The following is a 19397-nucleotide window of genomic DNA, read 5'->3' on the forward strand; positions in this document are numbered from 1 at the left end:
CTCATGCCAAGCTGCACATCAGCAAACTAAAACTAAATGTCTGTGATCAGCTCTCTCATGAAAGGATGGCCTACGTCTACCGATCAGCACTGGCTCGCTCAGCACAAATCACCTGACCAGCTTCAAAATTCCCTTTGCTCTATATAAGCACATGCCCAGTGTAACTTTCTTGTTTCTGCTCACTTTGCTCTATAAAACCCTCTCAGTTTGTACAACTCTCTGAAGCTCCTCTCTGTTTTCTAGACTGCCTGCTTCCCAATTCATGCATCACTAAATAAAAGTCAGCTAGATCTGAAATTTTCTTTTAACAATACCCAGTCTTTGAAATCTGGAATGTATTATATACTCACAAAACATCTCATTACAGACTCTATAGATTCATCTGCAATACTTAGCATGTAGTTAATTTTTTTTTAATGTTTAATTTTTTTAAAACAGAGTGCAAGATGCAGAGGGGCAGAGGGAGAGGGATACACAAAATCTGAAGCAGGCTCCAGGCTCTGAGCTGGATGAGGGACTCAAATCCACGAACTGTGAGATTATGACCTGAGCCAAAGTCGGACACTTAACTGACTGAGCCACCCTGGCTCCCCACTAGCATGTATTTAGATTTAATAAACCTACAATAAAAAAAGGACATTCATATACCTAAGTTTTCCAAAAAAACAAAAAATATTTCAATAAGTGCATCAAGTATCAGTTTTGAAATTAAAATTAAATTAAAATTAAAATAAATTAAAAATTCAGTTCTTTATTCATACAATACACATTCCAAGTTCTTAATAGTTACAAGGGGTGGGGCACCTGGGTGGCTCAGTTGGTTGAGCGACGGACTTCAGCTCAGGTCATGATCTCACCACTCGTGAGTTCAAGCCCCACATCGGGCTCTGCGCTGACAGCTTGGAGCCTGGAGCCTGCTTCGGATCCTGTGTCTCCCTCTCTCTCTGTCCCTAACCCACCCGCATTCTGTCTCTGTCTCTCTCAAAAATAAATAAACATTAAAAAAATCTTTTTTAAATAAAAAAAATAGTTACATGGGGTTAGTTGCTGTAGTATCAAACAAGGACGTCTAGAGAATCCATATCGACTTAGTGTCTGAGTAGAGATTCAGTGCTCACAATATACTTAGCTTTTTTTTTTTTTTTTTAGATTTTTTTTTTCAACGTTTATTTATTTTTGGGACAGAAAGAGACAGAGCATGAACGCGGGAAGGGGCAGAGAGAGAGGGAGACACAGAATCGGAAACAGGTTCCAGGCTCTGAGCCATCAGCCCAGAGCCTGACGTGGGGCTCGAACTCACGGACCGTGAGATCGTGACCTGGCTGAAGTCGGACGCTTAACCGACTGCGCCACCCAGGTGCCCCAATATACTTAGCTTAAGAAAACTCATAGTTGAGGCTGGTAAGAATTTGATTATTTAGGAGAGACAAAGTATAAGTGATGTTGATACATGATTAATAGATGATAGATAGATAGATAGATAGATAGATGATAGATAGAGTAAAATGTACAGTACATTTCATGTCACTTAAAACATCTGGAATTAGAGAAAGCATGATGGCTTGCTTTTGCTTCAGAACTAGGACTGTTTTGAGATTTGTTCTGAGCACCCCCCGCACACAAAAAGTTAACATTGAAAATTAAAACACATTTAATTAACGTTAAAACACATTTTTAATATGACTTCATTCTCTGTTTTCCTCATTGGTTTGAATAAAGAGAAAATTTTCATTCTTCTCATTCATTTAAAAATGAGTGATAATTTTAAATATAAAATATAAATATATTCAATTGCATCACATAATACACAAAATCTGAAGCAGGCTCCAGGCTCTGAGCTGGATGAGGGACTCAAATCCACGAACTGTGAAATTATGCCATAGATAATTTAAGGTAACAAAAACCTGTTTTCCAATACTATACCACAAACACTTCTGGGTTTTTTTATTTGTTGTTTTGTTTTGTTTTTTCCCTCCCCTCTACCACAAACATTTGTAATTTTGTAACATTAAATATGTCTTGCTTCATCAGCAGTGAAAATGGGAAATAGCTTCATTTTTGAAGACAACATGAACATTTTATTCCATTGCTATTTGTTTTGCTCCATCTCTCTGAACACAACAAAAGTATTTTATAGATGAGTAATCTTAGGCACCAAAGTCAAGCGTTTATCGCCACAGTTCATACAACAAGCCACCACTGTGCTAACAACTCATTGTGAAGTTGACTTCTTGTCCATAAAGCCAGGAAATAATCAACGGCAGCATTTGCCAATAATTAAATTCATACTTAGGTTTCACATGTTTCAATAATGAGATGGGAGACTAGGCATAACAATAAAATGAGTAAACTTATAGGAAACAATTTATATTGAACCTGAAAAGACAAGTTTAGAGGTAGTAAACAATATCTATAATCTCATGAACAGTCTTTCTGAAGATTTATTGAACAGGTTTTTTTTTCTTTCTGAGAATTTATTGTCAATCAGATAGCCACAAAAGACAAGTTCTTTAAAGGGCTTCAGTGGCAGGAGAGTTTCATGAATGGACCAATGGTTCATACTGCAACAAATCAAAGGGAAGGCCTGGGCTTCTGTAACTAGAGATCTTTATAAATGTCAGACTCCTGGTGATCGCAAGTATGGGTCTGATTTTCACACACCTCCATTGATTTCTACATGTGCTACAAAGGAACAGACCCTTTTCATTTATAGGAATAATTTGCTATATAAAAGAAAACCCTCCCAATTTTAGAAATATGCAGGGGTGGGTCATCTTCAGGATATTCTAAACATTGAAATTTGATTAAAGTTACTGCCCAAATGCAGTTTTCATGATTTCCATTTACAGAGCTTATTTTTTTTTAGATCAGTGAACCACATTTTCCCATGAAATAAAATGAACACCCATATGTTTTTAGTCATTTTGTGACAAAATTTGGATTCTTTCTCTTAAAGACTTTGGAGTTTGATTTATTGACCTAGGCTAGATAGGATTTCTTAACTACTGTTGGGTAAAAGGCTTCTTGTGACACACAATGGTCCTAATTCAGGCTCAGATAATGGCCCTAGGACAGCTAAAAATACATCACCCTGATGCATTTGTTACGGAAGTTGGATATTATCAATGCTTGTATAACTGTTCCTGTAGTAAAGGAAGATTTAAATTTTTATTGTTTCATGTTATAAGTGACCAATAAAATGAATAACATACATCCCATTATACAATTGGAGACAAGACCACTGACTTTTCTAGAAAATAGAACAAAAATAGAAATATGAAAAAAGAACCTAAAGGAAACAAAACAAAATGATCTTGTAACCAAGTAACTGCTCCTTCAATTATATTCAACTTCTGTGTAGCTTTGCACATGTGTGCTACAATTTGCCCTAGGAATAATTTTTATCACTCACATTCTGCTAAATAAGCTAGTTTTTTTTTTGTTTTTTGGGGGTTTTTTGGTTGTCGTTTTTTCTATTTGCCTCACTGTAGTGTAAATGCCTAACAATTAGTTTTGATTGTAATGTAAGGACATTAAACTGTTGATGCCCAGGCATTGACTTCAAAGCCATCCATCTCAAATAAACATATTGTCAGCTACTATGCAGTGAGAAAAAGAGGCAGGCAGTCCCACTTAGGAGGTTCCCCTTTTAGAAAGTTTTGGGTGACCTAGATAACTGACTGCCAGAGTGACCCTGCTTCTCCCTTCCCATGCTTTAATTCTTGCTCTTATGTTTTAAATTCACCAACAGCAAACCCAAAAAACCCCTAGGAATCCTGCCTTTGATCCCAATAAAGGCAGAATTCTAGATCCTTGAATGAGCACCCTGTCTCTACCTGAGGCCTTGCTGTGTGGCCATGAGCACATGGTGTACCCTGCAGGATTTTTGAGTAATAAGCCTCGTTTCATCAAAGTTCTCTGCCGATGGCTGCTGAGCTGCGTCTCGCAGTTAGGAGAATCACAAGAGCCAGTCCAGCCACAGCACTGGCGCCGGTCAGAGAAACATCTGTGGGGCTCACCACAAACTGTACGGGCCAAATGAGTGCTCCAGGCATTGCTAGCCAATAGCATCACTATTGATAGACTGAGACCGACACAAAACACTCACTTTTCTGTAATTTGGTGTTGAGAGCACTTAGAAAATACATTTTAATGTTTAGAGCAAAGTTTTCATTTGTACCTGGCTACCTAGACATTTTTTTGCCCCAATTCCTGAAATGACAGAAAGAAATCATTTTCACATGTAACAGAGAACCTACTTAGCAGAGAACAACATGCTGTTGCCTTAGCCAATCCTCATTCTGGGCAACTAATTTGAATAGCTAGTTAATTTCTGTAAGCAGCATCTTCTATTTTCTCAGAAAATGAGGGGAAGCCTGGGTTGGAAGAGGAGGAACGGGAGGGAAAGACAGGCAAATACAGAAATAGAGTGGATAACTGCTGAGGCATGGCTAATCAGAAAGGACACTCCATGCATATTATGGACCCATTGTGATAATAAAATTGGAATAAAATTGCCTACCCAAACCACTTGAGACACTCTGCATCTTTAATTTTTAAAGTTATGAAGACACTTGACACAGAAGGGGATCAATTATCATGAGTTTGCGTGCAAATACTTACTTAAGCAAGGCAGTAGGTCAGAGTCAGTAGGAAAATTGCAGGCTTGCAGCCACGTAATGGCAACTAATTACACTATTCCAGGGCCCCTTTCCAATGGTCTCAGTTGGCATTAATGGTTATGGCTGATTTATTCGGAATCACTTTCAGGGGTCTGAAGTTATGATAAATTTATGTATTTGCTAAAGAAAACTGCTTCTGATAATGAATCCACCAAAACAATAAAACAAAAAGGAGTCCTCCAGTTAACTTGTTAGGTGCTCAAATCTTTGAGATGAATAGTTTGGCACATTTTAATCATGGAACGGGGCGTCTGGCTTAGTATATAGGCAGCTCCCAGATCACAATAACCCCTCTTACAATGGGCAAACTTGAACATACACATTTTGGGAAATAAAAATTTAGACTGTCTCCCTGTATGGAACATTAATAGAGTGCTTTATTTCACGTAAAATAAAGTAAATAAGGAGCTTCTCTTTGTGGTAATAGTTTTAAGGGTCCGTTCAGACACTGACTTGGTTTCAGATTATCAAGATAAATTCAATTTTTTGTTGTTGTTATACTATGAGATTAATCAGCTGATTTAATAGAAAAGTCTTTACACTTCTTCTTTGTTCCATTGCCACAAAATCTGGAGAGATTACCATTTCTGTAAGGTCAAGTCTGAGAAAAAAAACAACAACAAATTGGTCTGGTAGACAAGAAAACTGAATTTCATTCCCAAGTCCATTAAATGAGCAGTCAGACATGCAGTGAACAGTAAAAATAAGCAATCTCCATTTACTGTCTTTATTCCTTTAAGGAAAAACTCACATCCCTCTAACCCTGTTGCCTATGCAAAAACTACCTAGCTAGATGCAACGTATTTTTCTCTTTCGGTCTGTTAGTAATATGCCCATTAAGAAGTGAATTTAGTACTGGTAAATAAATTGCTTTTTCTTTCTGTTCTATTGAATGTAATGTTTTAATGTGTATTTAAAATTAATCATTACATATAAAAGTAATTCCATTCCACGGTATTTCCCTGAATCTCTTCCAAAGTATATCACCTTTACAGTAAATAAGCTTTGCTTGTGGGGAAAAAAATCCTCTTAACCATTAAAAAGAAAAAAGTATATGTTCTCAGCCTACATGGCCACCTGTGTCACCACCTACACTGTGGGTGGACATGATATGCTGACCTCAATCAGATGCAGTAACCATGTCACCAAAAACAAGAAGAGATTACAGTGAATACTACACATGCCACCAAGAAGCTAATCAAATTTTAATGTCAGCTCCTCATTTTGCTAGCTTGAATCCTTAAAAACATAAAATATATATATTCCCATGTTTAGCATAATTAACTTTACATGAAATGCATAAATGTACATTCAGAGCCTCCCTTCCTTTTCCTACCTTTGCTGAAATGTCCACTTTATTTCTTCCTGAAATTTACAATCTATTTGAATTAGAAGAAGAGTGTTGGCACAATGCTGGGTAATACCTGGCTCGATGTTGAGTAAATGGGTCCACACTGGCATCCTTGAATGCACACACTTTGAAGAGGCAGGACTGAAAAACTACCCCCCTCTATTGATACGTGGATCAATATGGTTAGTAGATGTAGTAGTTTTTCCTTCTTCCATCCTCTTTGTGGTCTACTTGGGGGTGGGAGGCTATTAGCAGTGGAGTAGGAACTAACAGCATTACATGCTACAAAGAGCAATTGCCTGAGCAATTTTCCTAAGCCAGAGCCAAAGCAAAGCAATGTAATGCTCCCCCTCGCCTCTCTGTCAGCCACATGAGAGTGGAGCTGCACGGTGATCTCCACAGGGCAAATTCCGTGACAGAAACTGACTTCTGTGGCCAATTGCATGGCGGCATGGGTCTGTCTCAAGTAGGAATTTAAATATTGAATACTATGTACAGTTTTTTCTTTTCTTTTCTGGGGCTATCAAAAATAAAAACTTTAATAACACAGGTGTGTTTCCTTGACTTCTTTGGAAGAAAATACCTTCTAGCTAAAAAAAGATGCACAGTGTTATTTGAAAATATTAGTATTATCATTATCATTTGGTATTTTAATATCAAGTCCAGTGAGACAATGGCCAAAAGTTCCATTTTAAGATTGTTCAAACTTATATCTTTCAGCTAATATATGTACAAAATATTCCTTGAGATCTGACCATTCAATGTAGAGTGTCTCTTTCCCCCTTTTAGAATGTCACATATTTCAAAACACTGTCTCTTCACATCTAAAGAGATAAGAGGCAAATAAAATGGAAAAGTTCAACTGCCAGATAAACCTTCTGTAGGCAACATTTAAAGAATCTGTTCTTCCCATATCCCAGGCCTGAAAATATAAGTAGATAGTATTCATTCAATCTAAAGGTTCAAAGCGCATGTAATCAACGTTCATTAAACAAGTAACTACCTGTACTTAACTTTCTTCTTCCAGTTCTAGCTTTGGATAGAATTTTACTGTTTCAATTTCAAATTCAAAGCTATGCAATTGTGATAGCCATTTATTTTGTACTTTTATATTGGTATTTTAATACCTTATTTAGGCTTATTTTCTTCTATTTAAATTTTTACATGTAATATAAAAAGTGATGATTTTTTCAAAAAGAAACAGTCTTCAAATAAAGTCACAATAAGGCAAAGGCTACAGTTGAGCAATCAATGAGATTGAAACACTATTTATTGCTCATTTTATGAAATCATAGAATCATCAATTCAGGAGATAATCTTAGAGATCATCTAATATAGCTCTCCTCATTTTCTAGAAGAAAAAGAAAAAATAATAAAAAAGTAAGGTTCAGAGGAAATAGGTGATTTGCTTATGACCGCATGACTAGTAGATGGCCAAGATGACACCAGACTGCTTCATTCCTGAAATATTGTTACTCTACAAGCTCCCTGAGAGAATAAAGATTGAAATAGAGTAGTAATTACAAGATAAATAGATAAATAGGTATCTAGGACCAATTAAATCAGGAAGGTGTCAAATAAAGGAAAAGTGCCTGAAAATGGTTAGTTTGGTAAGAATCCCAACAGGAAACAGATGACACACTCAAATTGGGATAATTGGATAATAAATGAAGTATTTACCAAGCTGTGGGCCAGATACAAAAAAGTCATAAAAGCTAGGCCAGAGTCCAGGCTAGAAAATCTGAGCTATTCCTATTCCTAGACCAAAACTGAGGAAGAAAGTGTGGCTCCAGGAAGCCAAAGCAAGGGTCCTCTAAGGAGGGCTACCAGGACAGGAGCTCTGACCTGTGGTCAAAGGACAGAGCTAAGGAGAAGTGATCCTGCAGGGAGGGAAGCAGGGGATTGAACTCACTGATGTCTCTCCCCACCGTCTGATCTCTTGCAGCAGACTACTTGCAGTAAGTTACCAGAGGGGAAGAGGACCTCTTGATATATGGTCTATGTAGATCAGTCTCCCCGGACAGAGAGAAGAGTAGGAAGGGCAAAGTGAGGATCCAAAAAGGTACATTAAGGCATGCAGGTAAAATGTGAACAAAGAAAGAAATGACAGATAAAGAGCTTAAAAAAATCAATTGTAAAATTAAGAGCAAAAAAGTATTTACTCAAGCAAGGGGAGAATAGTGTAGAATGAGAAAGTTGTATGGGAGAATTAATAGACAGTAAGTTCAGGTTTTGGGAAAGAGGAAAAGAAGAGTTAATGGAGAGGAAGAGGGAAAGTTGAGGGCAAGAGAGAGAAGGTTGATGGTGCGATGGGTATAAACATATTAAAGTGTAAAGAAAAAAATCATTTTTTCGTGTAAACCTGTTCTAGCCTGGGCTAGAGAGAAGTTTCTTTTTTTAAGTTTATTTATTTATTTTGAGAGAGAGACAGCAAGCAGAGGAGGACAGAGAGAGAGGGAGAAAGAGAATCCCATGTAGGCTCTATGCTGTCAGCAGGGAGCCCGACACAGGACTTGATCCCATCAACTGTGAGATCATGACCGAAGTCAAAACCAAGAGTCGGACACTTAACCGACTGAGCAAACTGGGTGCCCCAGAGAGAAGTTTCTATCAGACTGTTCTGCTCTAACAATTATACAGTATTAAATATACAGGCTTTATGTGAATATTGAGAATTTCCAAATGACCTTAGCTGATGAAATATGTTCACTCCACCTAAAATCCTTTTCCTTTCCTTGCTTGGCATAAAAGACTCTTGCAGCATGTTGTTTGGTGTTAACTTTGCTCCCTTTCTAAGCATTCTCATTTGCCTGTGCTGCTTCTACCTACTACCAGCCCCCCATCCTTCCTGAACAGTCATCTCTGTGCATCTTCATCAAGACTGTCCCTTACAGATGCCGTCAATGTACTAAACCTATCCCTGGTCTACCATTTTCCTTCTGATACTGCTCTGTCTTGCTTCTGGTTATTTAGGATTTGATTTCTTCCACAGGAACCCTCAAGCTATACAGAAAACAAGAAAAATACACCAAGTATATGTGACTTATCTCCCAATATAATCAGGAAATAAAAGAATTTGCTTCCCGGGGCGCCTGGGTGGCGCAGTCAGTTAAGCCTCCAACTTCAGCCAGGTCACGATCTCGCGGTCCGTGAGTTCGAGCCCCGCGTCAGGCTCTGGGCTGATGGCTCGGAGCCTGGAGCCTGATCCCGATTCTGTGTCTCCCTCTCTCTCTGCCCCTCCCCCGTTCATGCTCTGTCTCTCTCTGTCCCAAAAATAAATAAAAAACGTTGAAAAAAAAAATTAAAAAAAAAAAAAAGAATTTGCTTCCCTTTGCTGGGAGTGTCCTTATGTTTCTTGGCCCCTACCACATATCCATAGCTTTTCTTTTTCTTTCACCCACAAGCATTATTTCCAACTTTTCTCCAGAATTCTTTGCCAATCAAAAGATAGACTTTCTTTGCTAAGACGTTTACCAACTTGGAATGAAATATTTTGTGCTTATAATTTAATTTAGGATTATGCTATCATTGACCTAGAGTTTTTATTTTCTTTTGAGATTTCATTGGCCTCTGGAAGTCTCAATCCCTGCATCTATAAAAGATAAATAATAATAGCTTCTTCCTCATAAGTTGTTAAAATGATATGAGATAATCCATGTAAAGTGCTGATTACAGCACAGCAAATAATAAAAGCTCTTTAAATGTTAACTGTTATTATTATTACTCCATAAATGGCTGTCCATGACGGGCAAATGATTTACTGCAAAGAATGGTAATGTAGCAGCTAAGGGGTCAAAACTCCTCTCCCAAGGATAAAGATGAAAGAAAAATGCCACCCCCATTAGAATCCCTTGGTATCAATGATTAAGATCACCTCTAATGACAAGCTAGTCTTTTTCTCAGAAATGGCACATATTTATCCCCATCAATCAGATTAGCCAGTCTAGAATAAAGTTACATTTTTTTCATGGTGACCTTATTTTTCCACAGCTTGTGTTTAATGAATCATATTTGGGGCATTCAACTTAATCTTGAAAAAACTAATAGAAATATTGCAGAGCATAGTTGTATAGACATTTTGAAAATCTTTGATAAATAGCTTTGTAAATGGATCCTCACATGCATGATAGTACTAGAAAGACCTCTGTGCTAGAAGAACACAATCTAAGGAAGAATATAGGCCAGCTGACTGAAATGAAAAATATGATCTGAGGCTGAAATAGAATTAATGGAACCATACAAAACCACCCAAATTAAAACCACCACCAGATTATTCCTGAGATGGTTAGTATATATGGTGAAATAATTAAATATGATCCTTTAGTTTTTAATTGGTTTATAATTGAAAAAAAGAAAAGTAACCTAACAAATACCTTGTACCCACTCTCAGATTTAATAAACATGTTTTCACATTTTCTTTAGGTAATTGTGGAAAGACATAAAACAGTAAAGGTTTGATCCAAGTTCTTCTTGTGTGTGCAGCCTAATTCATTCTATTCCATGCCATCCCCATTACATTCTAGACAAACTGAAATGTATACTTTCCAACCATGTTTTTACACTTTTTACACACAAACGTATAATATGTTGTGCGTGTCTATGTACAACATATATTATTCTTAATATTCAAATTTTTGAATAACAGGCCTTGTATTGTATGAGTTCTTAAGAGTTTGTCTTTTTCTCTCAACATTTTCCTGCTTATTTTCTTTATTCATTGTGACTGCTGAATATAAAATTATCCACTTCTAATAATGGATACTTTTTTAAATTTTTTTATATAAACAATGTCGCGTTGAATGCCCTTGTACATATTTTCTTGTGCACATATGCAACAGTTTTTCTGAAGTAAATACAGCACTTAGAAGTGGAACGCTGGATCCTGATCAACTTAACCAGATATTGCCAAATCATTCTGAAAACTTGCTGTATCAATTTATACAACCACTACCGAAATACAAGGGTCCCCTTTATTCCATATCCTCACCAGCGCATGGTATGGCCAAAATTTCTTAAATGTTTATTGTTCTGGTGAATGCAAAATCAATTTTTTGTTTAGATTTTATATAAAAGCCAAAATTAAAACAAATTTTAAAGTGAATGCCTTTTAAGCAGTAAATTCCAGGATTATGAATTTGAAGTATCTTACTAAATTTCCATGTAACCCATTTCGTATCTGTGTAGACTGTTACCATGTGTGACATCCACAGTGAATTGCGCAAAGAGTAAGTGAAACGGCAGATTCCCTTTCTTTCCAAAGCAAAGAACAAGGTTTGTTCCATCTCATTTTCCTCAGACTCAAAATTACCTAAACCCTTGAAAAAAAAAACTCACTCAACTATAAATGAGCCTTGAAAGTTAATTTACACTTTCTAGATAGGAACATTCTTAGAAATCCTGTTTTCTTCTCCTTCTTCTCCCCTTCTGTCCCACACCTTCTTCTTTTCCTTTTCCTCCTGTTTGACACTTTTTTCTTCCCTTAAGAAAAGCCTATTTAAATACACTCAGTTGTAAAGTTGGACTGGTTAGCCACTTCTTAAACGTGGCAAAGATTACAACTTCCCACAGAGGTTTTGCATTTGAGTATTTTCATTAATACAGCCAGCAGGATTTGAGGATTTCATTAACTCTTCATTAGGAGTTAGACAATTCTAATAAACCTATCTTTCTTCTATAAGGCTAACTTACCCAGTTGTTTTATTTCCATTACAGTAATGTTAAAATCTGTTCTCAATAAAATTTTCTGCAAAAAGTACCTTTGTTCCTAAAGTTAGTCTCTAGAAGATATTTATTTTTTTCTTAATGAAATGAAACTTTCTGCAAGATCCCACATACCAGCAAGAACTGTATAAACTAAGGGTTATTAACTAAGGGGTTACTACTTCATTGTTATTATTGATATTCAAGTATGTATATGGTCATATTTTTATTTAAATAATGACAGTTTGCTGGAGTCAGTCTTATTTTCAAAATTATAAAAAGAATTTAAGCTCTTGTGAAATAATCAAAATATAGCTTTTTAAATATACAGTCTATGTTACTTTATAAGACTCTATATCTGACTTTTATGACTGATATTTTAATGATTTGTTAAAAAGCAAATAGTATACTTGCGCCTGGGTGGCTCAGTCGGTTAAGCGTCCAACTTCAGCTCAGGTCATGATCTCGTGGTCTATGAGTTTGAGCCCCGCGTCAGGGTCTGTGCTGACAGCTCAGAGCCTGGAGCCTGCTTCAGATTCTGTGTCTCCTTTCTTTCTGCCCCTCCCCAACTCGTGTGTGTGTGTGTGTGTGTGTGTGTGTGTGTCTGTCTGTCTCTTTCTCTCAAAGATAAACATTAAAAAAAAACCTAAATAAATAAATAAAACTGTTTTGCCTAAATTTCAAGGCCATCAATAATTTAACCCAACCCATTTGTACTGATTGATCTTGTTATTTCTCTATCCACACTCTACACCTCCACCAAATTTCTTATCAATTTCTTATCTTTGTTCATCAAAAACATTTGATATGTTTTCCCTCTGCATCATGGACCTACTATAACTTTTACATGAACACTTTTACATTCATTTCCTATTGCTGATACAACAAAGTGCCACAAATTTAGCGTCTCAGAACAATACAAATGTCTTATCTCACAGTGTCATAGGTTAGAAGTCCAATGCAGGTCTCACGGGGCTAAAATCAAGGTGTCATGGGGCCTGTGTTCATTTTCCAGGTTTTAGAGGTCACCCTTATTCGCTGGCTTATGGCCTGCTTCTGTCATCTTCAAAGCCAGCAATGTTACATTTTTCTCACCATTCTTCCATAGTCCTATCTGCCCATCTCCTACCAGTGCTATGGTGGCATCTCCAATTTTAATGACTCATGTAATCAGTTTGACTTTACCCAGGGCAATCACCTCATCTCAAGGTCCTTAACTTATGCACAACTGCAAAGTCCCTTTTGCCATGTACGATGATACATTCATTGGTTCCGGGGATTAGCACACAGAAATCTTTGGGAACCATCATTCTGCCTGCCATAATTTTCATCTTTTCCTGCCACCTAACAAAGTTTACTTCTTTCCACAGAGAATAAGAGCATGCACTGAGTTGTTCAGACTGAAAAATTTCACTCAATTCAACTTCCTATTTTACAAGTGAGTCCAAGAGTCTCATTGCTGCCAAATGACAGATTATTAGCAAATATTTGTTAAATGCTAAATGAAGTAGGGGTGCCTGGGTGGCTTAGTGGGTTAAGCATCCAATTTCAGCTCAAGTCATGATTTCACGGTTTGTGGGTTCGAACCCTGCGTCACAGGGCAGAGCCTGGAGACTGCTTCAGATTCTGTGCCTCCCTCTCTCTCTCTGCTCCTCCCCCACTTTTGCTCTGTCTGTCTCTCAAAAATAAATAAACATAAAAAAAAAATTTTAGGGGCACCTGGGTGGCTCAGTCAAGCCTCCGACTACTGCGCTCAGGTCATGATCTCATGGTCAGTGAGTTCGAGTATCATGTTGGGCTCTGTGCTGACGATCAGGGCCTAGAGCCTGCTTTGGATTCTGTGTCTCCCTCTCTCTCTTCCCATCCCCCGCTCACACCCTGTCTGTCTGTCTGTCTCTCAAAAATAAATAAACATTAAAAAAAATTTTTTTAATGTTTAAGGCTAAATGAAGTTACTTGCCTTTCTAGGCCCAGTTCAAATAATAACACTGTTATGAAGCATCACGTAATTATGTCAGCTTAAATTAATTTCTCAACCAAACTTTCTCTAGCATTTATTATCTGACTACTAATTTGTATTCTATCATTTATTTTATACAAGGACAAAAAACAAATGTTACTTTTCTACTCTTAGAACTATATTTATGTTTCATTTTTAATTTCTATTATATGATCATGTTTTAGACTTTTCCCTTTATTTCATTTTTCAATTATTCATTCCACTGTGCATTCTCCATATTTTATGTGCCACATTTCATTAGCCTGGGTCAGTTCTGTGCCTAAAGGCAAGATCTGTTCCTTAGTTTATTTTCCTTCTCAACTCACCTTGGTAATTCTCCTTGCCAAAAAACGCACTAAGGCAGGGGGAAAGCATAGAGACAGATTTTCCATGCTTTCTCTACTTTTCCAGCATTTCTGACTGTAGCTGGTGTGGCAACTCAGCTTGGATTAGCACCCTGGGCCTAACTGTCTTGAATTTATGAAGAAGTATGAAGCCCCACATAAGTCTCAGGACTATGTGTCAGTTACTTTATTTTTTCTACCAGGAAGAATAAGTTTCACTCTTCACTGCCAGGCCAGTGTCCATAGCATTCCCTGCATATAGTAAGCACTTCATAAACATTTATCAAATGAATAATTGAAAGGATGAATGAAAGATTGACATAAAAATTAGACTCTGAGTTAGTGTGTCTAATTTTTCAATGCAGGAGCAGAGTAGGTAGGTAAATTTGGTTACCCTATTTTTTTCAACCCACTTTGGATACTTATTCCTGGAAATCCCATGCATGAGGGATAATATATTTTTTTAGGGTATACATGTGATTTTTTCAAATGTCAAAAGCCAATACATTGTCTTCTAAAAATGTTAAGGAAAAACCCAAGACAACCATTTTGGCTCAAGAATTAAGTAGTAAAGTCTTGTGTAACAGAATTCAAAGTAACAGAATTATTCCAGAAGTATTTCAAAAATGCTTTTAGTCCTTACGCTATTTTTAAAGAATGCCTCCTTCTAAAACGACTTTATTGAAAAACACCACATCTTATGAAGTTAGTATTTCATTACACTTTTTTGTATGTCTTTCTTCTCTCACAGATCTTGAACTCCTTGGTGTGTTTGACACATCTTTGTATCCTTAGAACCTAGGACAGTTTCTATTTCTTTTTTAAAAATGTAAATAAATGGATGAGTATGCATCCTACTTGGTATCCTTTTTTCCTCAGATATCTGTCAAACATTAATGTGTGCAGGAGGAGGAGCCAAGATGGTGGAACAGCATGGAAGTTTCTTTTGTGTCTCGTGTGCATGAAATACAGCCAGAACAACACTAAACCATCCTGCACACCTAGAAAACTGATCTGAGGATTAACACAACAATCTGCACAACCTGAACCACAGAACTCAGCAGGTACACAGCGCTAGAGGTGAACTTGGGGAGCGAGTAGCTGCAGAGGGCAGGGAGGGCAGAGAGAGGATGGAGATGGGGAGTGTGGGATACAGGAAAAGCATCCCCCCGAAAGCAGCTGGAGAGAAAGTGGAAAAGTGTAAACAGTCGCAGGGACTGAACTAAAAGGGGAGAAAGGAGAAAAGAGAAAAGAGAGGGTTTAAATTCCATTAAGACTGTAAACAAGGGCAGCGCAAAGGCTGTAACTCCGTAGCTTGATACCTGGTGGTGCTCTGGTGGGAAGGACAAATCCCCAGAAGCAGAGTAAAGTCCGGAGGTCTTTGGGCCACACAGGGAGAGCCAGTTCCCCTGCTGGGAGGACACCTGGTAGACGCTGTGTGACTCCCCCAAAGGCAAAGGCGCCAGTGGACCCGGGAGAACAACCACATTCACTGGTGCTAGAACAAGGTCGCTGGGGGTGAAGCCTGGTGCCAGATGCATGTTGAGATTTACCATAATCCCTGAAATGCTTTTTCTGGGACGGGCTGGCATCCAGCCACAGTCTCCCAGCGTTGGAAGCAGCACGGTCCAGCAAACATTCCTGGGTGTGGCCGGCACCCGGCCATTGTTCAGTGAGACCCTCCCGCAGAGGGGCAGAATGGGTCAAAGCCACAGTCCCTCAGAAATAAAGGGTCAGGAAAAACAGCCGCATGTGAGATAAAACTCAGGAGGGTGGTTCTGCCTAGAGCTTGGTCACAGTGTAAAAGCAGTGAGTGGACGGAAGCCGAAGACAAAGTGAGGGTGCACGATTGCTGATCGGAGAGAGCAGAGTTCTGATACTAGAGACTGGTAGCTGGGTGACGCCATTTTTACCGCTCCTGCGTGTGTGTGCACACACCTACAAGCACCAGAACAATCCACCCCAGTAGGCTAGAAGCGCCATCTAGTGGAGAAAGGAGCTGTTACGCTAAGCCCCGCCCAACTGAGCCAACCTCAGTCTTCAAGAACACAGGTCTCTCTGCCTGCTTAGTTTATGGACTATAAAGCACTTCATAGTTTGACTTCTAGGGGAAAACGAAGTGGTATCAGTCATACTTCAGTCTGTTCACTAGTCCATCTATTCAATTTCCTTTCTTTTTTTTTTTTCTTTTTTCTCTTTTCTTTTCTTTTTCTTGAATACAGAAAGAGAAAAAAAATTCATTTTTATTTTCAACTTTTAATAAAAATATTTTTCTTTAATTTTTTTCTACTATATTTTTTACTTTGGTGTAAATTATTTTACTTCCATCATTTCACTTTATTCTACTTCAGTGTTCTCATTTTTTCAAACTTTCAAACAATTTCCCTTTTTTTATCTTTCCCCCTTTTTCTCTAATCTATCAAGCCCCTTTCAACACCCAGACCAAAACACACCTAGGATTTAGCATCATTTGATTTTGTGTGTGTTTGTGTTTTTAATTTTTTAATTTTAATATTTTTCAATTTTAATTTTTTTACCTCATTAATTCCTTTTCTCCCTTCAAAATGATGAAATGAAGGAATTCACCCCAAAAGAAAGAGCAGAAAGATATGACAGCCAGGGACTTAACCAACACAGATACAAGCAAGATGTCTGAACCAGAATTTAGAATCACGATAATAAGAATACTAGCTGGAGTCAAAAACAGATTAGAATCCCTGTCTGCAGAGATAAAAGATGTAAAAGCTAGTCAGGTTGAAATACCAAATGCTATAACTGAGCTGCAATCTCAAATGAATGACATGGCAGCAAGGATGAGGCAGAACAGAGAATCAGTGAAATAGAGGACAGACTTATGGAGAATAATGAAGCAGAAAAAAAGAGGGAGATTAAGGCAAAAGAGCATGATTTAAGAATTAGAGAGATCAGTGACTCATTAAAAAGGAACAACATCAGAATCATAGGGGTCCCAGAGGAGGAAGAGAGAGAAATAGGGGTAGAAGGGTTATATGAGCAACTCATAGCATAAAACTTTTCTAACCTGGGAAAAGACACAGACATCAAAATCCAGGAAGCACAGAGGACTCCCATAAGATTCAACAAAAACCAACCATCAACAAGGCATGTCACAGTCAAATTCACAAAATACTCAAGCAAGGAATGAATCATGAAAGCAGCAAGGGAAAAAAAGTTCTTAACCTACAAGGGAAGGCAGATTAGGTTTGCAGTAGACCTATCCACAGAAACTTGGCAGGCCAGAAAGGAGTGGCAGGATGTATTCAGTGTGCTGAATCAGAAAAATATGCGGCCAAGAATTCTTTATCCTGCAAGGCTGTCATTCAAAATGGAAGGAGAGATCAAAAGTTTCCCAGACAAACAAAAATTAAAGGAGTTTGTGACCACTAAACCAGCCCTGCAGGAAATTTTAAGGGCGAAAGATGAAAAAGCAAACAAACAAATAAATAAATAAATTAATTAATTAATTAATACCAAAAGCAACAAAGACTAGAAAGGACCAGAGAACACCACCAGAAACTCCAACTCTACAAGCAACATAATGGCAATAAATTCATATCTTTTAGTACTCACCCTAAACGTCAATGCACTAAATGCTTCAATCAAAAGACACAGGGTAACAGAATGGATAAGAAAACAAGATCCATCTATATACTGTTTACAAGAGACCCACTTTAGACCTAAAGACACCTTCAGATTGAAAGTAAGGGGATGGAGAACCATCTATCATGCTAATGGTCAACAAAAGAAAGCCAGAGTAGCCATACTTATATCAGACAATCTAGACTTTAAAATAAAGACTGTATGAAGAAATGAAGAAGGACATTATATTATAATTAAGGAGTCTATCCACCACGAAGACCTAACAATTGTAAACATTTATGTGCCAAATGTGAGAGCACCTAAATATATAAATCAATTAATCACAAGCATAAAGAAACTGATTGATAATAATACCATAATAGTAGGGGACTTCAACCCCCACTTACAACAATGGATAGATCATCTAATCAAAAAATCAACAAGGAAACAATGGCTTTGAATGACACACTAGACCAGACGGACTTAACAGATATATTCAGAACATTTCATCCTAAAGTAGCAAAATATACATTCTTCTCCAGTGCACATGGAACATTCTCCAGAATACTGGGACACATACTAGGACACAAATCAGCCCTCAACAAGTACAAAAAGATTGAGATCATACCATGCATATTTTCAGACCACAACACTATGAAACTCGAAATTAACCACAAGAAAAAATGTGGAAAGGTAACAAATACTTGGAGACTAAAGAACATCCTACTAAAGAATGAGTGGGCTAACCAAGAGTTTAAAGAGGAAATTAAAAAGTCCATGGGAGCTGGGGTGCCTGGGTGGCTCAGTCAGTAAAGCGTCTGACTTTGGCTCAGGTCATGATCTTGCGGTATGTGAGTTCAAGTCCCGCGTCGGGCTCTGTGCTGACAGCTCAGCCTGGAGCCTGCTTCAGATTCTGTGTCCCACCCCCTCTCTGCCCCTCCCATGCTCATGCTCTATCTGTCTCTGTCTATCAATAATAAATAGATGTTGAAAAAAATTTTATAAAAAAAATAAAAAATAAAATAAAATAAAAAAGTTCATGGAAGCCAATGAATATGATAACACCACAACCCGAAACCTCTGGGACACAGGAAAGGCAGTCATAAGAGGAGAGTATATAGCAATCCAGGCCTTTCTAAAGAAGGAAGAAAGATCTCAGACTCACAACCTAAACTTACACCTTAAAGAGCTGGAAAAAGAACAGCAAATAAAACCCAAAACCAGAAGAAGGCAGGAAATAATAAAGATTAGAGCAGAAATTAATGCTATTGAAACCAAGAAAACAGTAGAACAGACCAATGAAACCAGAAGCTGGTTCTTTGAAAGAATTAACAAAATTGATAAACCACTAGCCAGTTTGATCAAAAAGAAAAAGGAAAGGACCCAAATAAATAAAATCAAGAATGAAAGAGGAGAGATCACAACCAACAGAGCAGAAATAAAAACAATAATAAGAGAATATTATGAACAATTATATGCCAATAAAATGGGCAATCTGGAAGAAATGGACAAATTCCTAGAAACATATACACTACCAAAACTGAAACAGGAAGAAATACAACATTTGAACAGACCCATAACTAGTAAAGAAATCAAATTAGTAATCAAAAATCTCCCAAAAAACAAGAGTCCAGGGCCAGATGGTTTTCCAGGGAAATTCTACCAAACATTTAAGAAAGAGTTAACACCTATGCTCTTGAAGCTGTTCCAAAAAATAGAAATGG

The 19397-nt window shown here is 37.6% G+C and overlaps 1 protein-coding gene across 5 annotated transcripts in view; it reads right to left on the reverse strand.

Moving 5' to 3' along the window:
• The window catches only part of CSNKA2IP (casein kinase 2 subunit alpha' interacting protein), a 262755-nt gene that overhangs the window by 47664 nt on the left and 195694 nt on the right, over window positions 1-19397 (reverse strand). The window lies entirely within an intron of this gene.

The sequence above is a fragment of the Neofelis nebulosa genome, chromosome 5, assembly GCF_028018385.1.
Source record: "Neofelis nebulosa isolate mNeoNeb1 chromosome 5, mNeoNeb1.pri, whole genome shotgun sequence".
In the NCBI taxonomy this organism is placed as follows: domain Eukaryota; kingdom Metazoa; phylum Chordata; class Mammalia; order Carnivora; family Felidae; genus Neofelis; species Neofelis nebulosa.